General features: G+C 35.3%; 1 protein-coding gene across 1 annotated transcript in view; it reads left to right on the top strand.

Annotated features, from left to right (window-relative positions):
• The window catches only part of LOC115210932 (opioid-binding protein/cell adhesion molecule homolog), a 967,526-nt gene that overhangs the window by 762,706 nt on the left and 197,320 nt on the right, over window positions 1–7,500 (top strand). The gene's annotated exons all lie outside the window — the stretch shown is intronic.

The following is a 7,500-nucleotide window of genomic DNA, read 5'->3' as shown; positions in this document are numbered from 1 at the left end:
TAAGCCCTTTTATATTAATGTAATATTTGAATTCGCTTAAATGGTCCTTTTACATACTGAATACTTGGTGAATTGATTAATCTAATTAATTTTACCCCTCAATGTTGTATATATATATATATATATATATATATATAATATATACTGTACTCTTTCGCCACAATTTCTCTCATTCTCTCTTCTGTTGGCCTGCTCGCTTAGCCAGCGTTATTTGAAGGCGATGTGTAGCAACATCTGATAGCCTGGTCGGTCACGGTGACGGTGATATATATATGTATATATATATAATATATATATATATATATATATAGATAGAATATATCTATATATATATATATATATATATATATATATATTTATTTATTTATTTATATGTGTGTGTATATATTATATATATATATGGTTGATTTTTAACCTGTTGAAGCAGCACCAGTAATTAACCCACAAATTCACATCAAGACGCTTAATTTGCCGTATACACTGTGTTGCAGCGGAAACACGTGTAGGTACTGACATGGAAAGATGTGATTATCTGTATAAAATAACCTGGATATGTAAATATCTGTTCTCTTAATCTTTATTAATCTATATATTCTTTTATTCTTTTCCCTATTTTCTTTACTTGTTTCAGTCGTTTGACTGTGGCTGTGCTGGAGAACCGCATTTAGTCAAACATATCGACCCCAGGACTTATACTTTGTAAGCCTAGTAATTAGTCTAACGCTACTTCTTGCCGAACCGCTAAGTTACCGAGACGTAAACACACCAACATCGACTATCAAGCGATGGTGGGAGGACAAACACAGACACACAAATACATATATACAATATATTATAATATATATATATATATATATATATACATATATATATATATATAGAGAGAGAGAGAGAGAGAGAGTGAGAGAGAGAGAGAGAGAGACGAAGGGATTCTTCCAGTTTCCGTTTACCAAATCCCCTCACAAGGCTTTGGTAGGCCTGAGGCTATAGCAGAGAACACTTACCCAAGGTGCCACGCTGCGGAACTCAAACTGGAACCATGTAGTTGGGAAGCAAGCATCTTACCACACAGCCGCGATACACACACACACACACACACACATATATATATACATATTTCAGCATAGGTGCTCCCTTTTTCACCAATCTTCAGCTTTGTGTTAACATCCGCTGGGCAGCTAATTTCCACAACCGTGCACAATATCTCTTCTCTATCCCAAATCCTTATATCAGGTCTGTTGTGCTTACATTTTATCGAGGCCTTCACTGGTACATTCCACCAGTATTTCTATTCATTATGAGTGGCTATGACGTCTACCATATTGTGGGATTTTATTTCTTTGTCCTCGGGATTATCCTTCGGACAGATTTCATTATAGAGTGTCCTAGCTACAACGTCATGTCTCCTCTGTAGATAATACTGTCATGACATTTACGGACAACTGCTTATGATTTAATCGCACTGAAAAACGTACGTGCTATCACGTAAGAGATATCGACAGATTTGTATTATCTGAGATAGAACTGTTTTAGTAAATACGGTTAAGTGTACATAATTATTATAAATAGTATTATGCAAAACATTATATGGAAATATATTTGCATGGATACAGATACGTATGTCATCATTACAATTTAAGGTTGTCTACCTTTTGCAGAACTTGATACATCAAGAATGTTATGCAACACAAATGCAAAAAAGTGGGGACACCATTTAGGACAGTGAACGGCAGAGTTTAGTGTAGCACCTGAGATAACTCTGCTCTGGAGCTCAAAACTCCAACTTTTTTGTAATTTGAACAACATGCATCCTAAGAACCTTCAGAAATAGAATTTAACAGGAATTCACACAACTTTCCTTTTTAAGTCTAACATTATTTTAAGAAACTACTTGCGATTACCTTAAATGAGACTATATATTCAGCCGGTCTGGGCATAGTGTGGAGAGCTTCAGAACTTCCATTTAATAATTATAGCGAAAGATGTTTATTTATTCCTTTCCTTTGATCATCTAATTTTTCTTTGATCCGTCTTTGATATCCTTTTTCGCTGTTACCATTATTTCCCGTTCTTTTTGTTGTTTTTTTTTTGCGATGAATCTTTACTATAAAACACTATAATAAAGATTACACATCATCGACATTTATCTGTAGTTTCAAAAATATTTATTTCAACAATTCAAGTATCAAAAGACAGAATTTTTATTTGGTCTCATCTACAATTAACCTACCATGCATCATATTTAGAATCTCCTCAGAATATTCGTAACAGAAGTGGTGTATGAGATATTTCATTTGTAACCAAGGTAATTGATATATCAAATGAAGCAGAGATGAGTCTGGTGAAAATCATTTTAGCTACCTTGTGGTGCATTAAGTGGCGTTGGAACTACCAGTAATGTGAGCTGACACGGGTACTTACCAATATTCAATATATTGACTGTTCCCTTTGTTGATTAAAATTATACGTATGTTTGCGCAAATGTATGCATATATGTGTACATCTATATATATATATATATATATATATATATTATATATATATACAGAGAGAGAGGGGGTAATTATACGGATAAACAAATTAGATACATTAAATATATTAAATATAATACATGTAGTAGTTTGGGTGCGAAAAACAAAATATGATGCAAAACGAGAGAAAGCAAAATGTGTAGACTTTCAGATGATGAATTTTAAAGTATAAACATATATATATATATATATATTATATATATATTATATATATATATATATATATTATTAATATATATATATTATATTTATATTAATAGGGCCAACTTAACAGAGTGAAAACGTGAGAGAGAATTAAAGGGGGGAAAACAGGTGTTATAAGTCCAATTAAGATCTGAAATATACCCTGATGATGGAGGCTCATCCAAGCCAATGTTAACTGCAATCATTGTCGCATATTGTGATGAACTACATCTACCAACATCATTACAATCTCCGAGTCCCCTGAAACAGCTGTTGGGCTTATAGCGCCTTTCTTGCACACTTTTAATTTTTTTTCTGTCGTTTGTACCCAGTGTAAGTTGGACCCATTGATATAAATATCTACACGTTTATATTTACAAATTCATTATATGAAATCTCTACATTTTGCTTTCTCTCGTTTTGTTTATATACACCTATAACTATAAAATAGAGTTTATATGTTTGTGTGTGTGTGTACGTATGTTCCTTATGCATTCAAAAATCGAGCTGTCGATTTTCACGTAAGGGGTATCAAACTAATTCAGTAAGCTTTTAGCTACCAACTAAACTGTATTTTCATTCACATATTTGCATTACAAAAATTTAACACTATCATTTTTCTTTTCGTCACCTATCGACATTTTATACCACCACCATAATGACGATGACGTCACGCTTTCTATATGCGTGTTCGCACGTTCGTTACCTACGTTAGGCCGATGACTGACATGTATGTGTGTGACAGTGTATGTGTCTGTCAGTGTACATATATTTTTGTGACGACTGACACCCACACCCACACGCACGCACACACATACGCACGCACACACACGCATCTAAAGACAGAGACAGACACGCACAGGGACAGAGATAGGCTTCACGTGGGCGTTAATGTAGGAGTGTGTACTTCCCTCCTTCAACAGGGAACGCGCGGATAATTGAACTTTTACTTGCAGCTGGACTTCAAACAAACTACAACGTTCGCTTTCAAGTACTACCAACATGAAGATTTGCCTGATTTAACATCTTTCACAATACCCGCAAATATATCTTAAAAAAGATATTATTCTGGATATTATAGCAAATTCGGAAACTTGACGAAGTAGAAAGCCACAGCGGCTCCTTCAATATAATTACAGAAATGTTATTCCACTCCTTCTCACCTATTTCAAGATAATGCTTTTTTAAAGGTCCTTGTATTCTCCATCACTGTGAGTATCAACTTCACGCAAACTTTTTACTGCGTTACTCGGTATTTATTCTACAGTCTATAATGTTTTATAGTTCAAAAACAGCTTCCTTTTTATTCACTTTGTTCAGCATTCGTTTCAAAATTCTAAAATAAATTATTTTTATATGTAAAACTGAATTATGCCTTCTGAATTTTCTAGGATTTTCACTTTCTCTATCGTGACATTCATTCAGTCGTGAATTTTATAAAATTTAGTACGTGTTCGAAATAAATGTTGACTTACATTGGTGAAGCATAATAACTTTTGCTAAATTGGTGACTTTCCCTTTTTATATAGCATAACTATGCTACAGAAAGTATGTTTTAGTTAGTAGTTAATTTTTGGGCTCAAAAAGCAAAAAGCAAGGCCATGTAGGGGGACATGGATTTATGTACAGGATGGTGTTCATTCAAAGAGTTCAGGTCAGGCATTTCTTCCTGTCAAGAGAGACTTTGAAACCGAGCGGTCGTCGGCATCTTTCACTATCTCGTCCGGCAACTATTCCACGGATCCGCCACCCGGACGGAGAAAGCCCCTCTCCTTCGATTGAGATGAAATCGTCGCAGATAGAACTTTTCGGAGTGACCCCGCGGCCGACGCTCTGGAGCAGGAGTGAAGAACAGCTCTTTCAAGAGGTTACTCTTTCCGATTATGATGTTGTGAGCGAGAATGAGATCACCACGGCGTCGTCATTTTTCTAGAGAATAAAGGTCGTACGTCTTCAGCCTTTCTTCATAAGACAAATGCTTCAGACCAAGAGCACCTGTATTGGCTGCATTTCGTTTCGCTTCAACTTTGTGTGTGTACGTTTTTCTGTTTTCAATATTATCAATTCTATGACTCAGTGTGTGTGTGTCTGTGTTTGTGTATGTGTGTGTGTGTATGTATTTCTGCGTTCGTTACGTCTACAGTACACTATAGTAAGGAACATTTTACGCTGTTTTAATGGGACCACATCTAATGAAGTAGCCATCCTTATGGTTGGTGATCCCCATGAAAATCATGATATTCTCATTCGAGTTCAAGATAGCAAACTTAAACGTGTTTCACAGACTTGTCCTTCTTATGATGCTCTCCAGTGTAATTTTATTCTGTGGAATGGATATGATGGGTATTATTTCAACATTCCTCGGATTGAACCTGCAACAGGATAGCCAATTACAAAAAAAAGGGCGTCGTCAAATGACTTCTATATGTATACCATTCTGCGTATATTTGTGTGTGTGTATGTGTGTGTAAGTCTGTCTCTGTGTGTGTTTGTGTGTGTGTTTGTGTGTGTGTGTGTGTGTGTGGTGTGTGTGTGTGGTGTGTGTGTGTGTGTGTGTGTGTGTGTGTGTGTGTGTTGGTTTGTGTCTGTTTGTACCCCCACAATTGCTTGACAACCTATGTTGCTGTGCTTACGTTCCCATAACTTAGCGACTCGGCAAAAGACTCTCATAAATTAAGTGCTAGGCTTGCAAAGAATAAATCTTGTGGTGGATTTGTTCGAGCAACGGCCGTGCTCCAGCATGGCCGCATTCATATGACTGAAACAAATAAAATGAAAAAAATTATGCCATTTTATCCCGAGCATTTTATCCTTGCTAGTATATACAGATTTTGTATTTCACACACAAACTATTTAATATTTAATATGTTACATATGTATCTAATACATTTAACGCATCTAATTTGTTTATCCGCATAATTGCCTCTATACTCGCTCAACTTGATCCCTCTTATAGACTTTCTCTGCCTTGTAGAATCGATTCCCTGCAATGACATCGGATGTCTGAATCTTTTGAGCACTTTGTGGACTGTATATGTATGTTATACTAATACATCTGTTTGTTTTGTACACCACCTGTCTTCGCCTTTGTTTTTTTTTGTGAATTCTCCCTATATATATATGTGTATATATATACATATAACATACATATGTATACATTCATATATACATATATTCATATATACACCCACACACGCGCACGCGTACATTCACACACACACACACTTTATATATATATATATATATATATATATATATATATATATATATATAACCGGAGTAAACACATAAATGTGAAACAAGGTGGAAAAAGATTACTCAAATACCAGTGGTAGAGTAATATGGTTTATTTAAAGCAGCAGAAAATTCAACAAAACCTTTTACTCTGAGTTTTCACGTTGCCGTTCGTCGAACGGCAACGTGAAACTCAGAGTAACAGGTTTTGTTGAATTTTTCCGCTGCTTTAAATAAAGTATATATATATATATATATATATATATATAATATATAGATATAGTATATATATATATATATATGATACTATAATACAACACACGTATATATGTACTATCTATTATATATATATGTATTATATATTATATATTATATATAAAGTGAGAATTATAGAGAAAGGGGAAGGGTCATTAGGTGTATATTTGCAAATAGATGAAAATATCTATGTGTAAGTGAGGAAGAGAGAAGGAATAAGAAACTATGAACCAACAGTAGAGCATCGAATAAGTAATTCGTGAACTACAATCTTCTTACCAGAAATAGAATATGTCCAGTGCAAATAATTTTTGACACGGTCTGTATTGGATAAAAGGTGATGTAGTTATGTTTAATTATTTTGAGATAAAGTTTTTAGGTTTTCAAAAGATTCGGGTAAACTTTCATCCTCTTTGTATTTCCTGTAAAAGATATATTTGGCTCGGTGCCTAGTTGTTTATAACTTCCCAATGAAATGTCTTCAATTCCCGCCGTCTACAAACATCACCAATCAATCTCCAATTGTTCACTTATGTCTGTGGCAATGACTGCAGTTAGACATTAATTAGTGATTTAGACCTGATGAATTTAGAGGGATGCAGTGACGATAATGTATATGCGCCATCTATGTTGTTTCCTATTGAGATTTATTTCATTAAGTCAGACAAATTATTTACACTATAGCAATCGAAATTAATTTGCTGAGCTGGTTTGTTTTATTGCAATATAACCCCCAAAGAAACGTGCAGAGAATTGACATGGAACCCGACGACTTTACTGTTAGATTTTCGTGCTACTGGCGTCACTGGACCCTTTTATTTATTTATTTTTGTCATAGTGGCTCATTCACATATTTTTTCTTTTACTTGTTTCAGTCATTTTGACTGCGGCCATGCTGGAGCACCGCCTTTAGTCAAGCAACTCGGCCCCGGGACTTATTCTTTGTAAGCCCAGTACTTATTCTATCGGTCTCTTTTGCCGAACCGCTAAGTGACGGGGACATAAACACACCAGCATTAGTTGTCAAGCGATGTTGGGAGACAAACACAGACACCCAAACATACACGCAACATACCTATATAATCATATACGACGGGCTTCTTTCAGTTTCCGTCTACCAAATCCACTCACCCGGCTTTGTCGGCCTGAGGCTATAGTAGAAAACACTTCCCAAGGTGCCACGCATGGACTGAACCCGGAACATGTGGTGGTAAACAAGCTACTTACCACACAGCCACTCCTGCGCCTATGTAAATACATACTTATAAAATCTTACACATACCAATGTTCTTTCACG

The sequence above is a fragment of the Octopus sinensis genome, linkage group LG4 (genome assembly GCF_006345805.1).
Source record: "Octopus sinensis linkage group LG4, ASM634580v1, whole genome shotgun sequence".
NCBI classification, from domain to species: Eukaryota; Metazoa; Mollusca; class Cephalopoda; order Octopoda; family Octopodidae; genus Octopus; species Octopus sinensis.
This window is presented reverse-complemented; position numbering and strand designations above follow the sequence as displayed.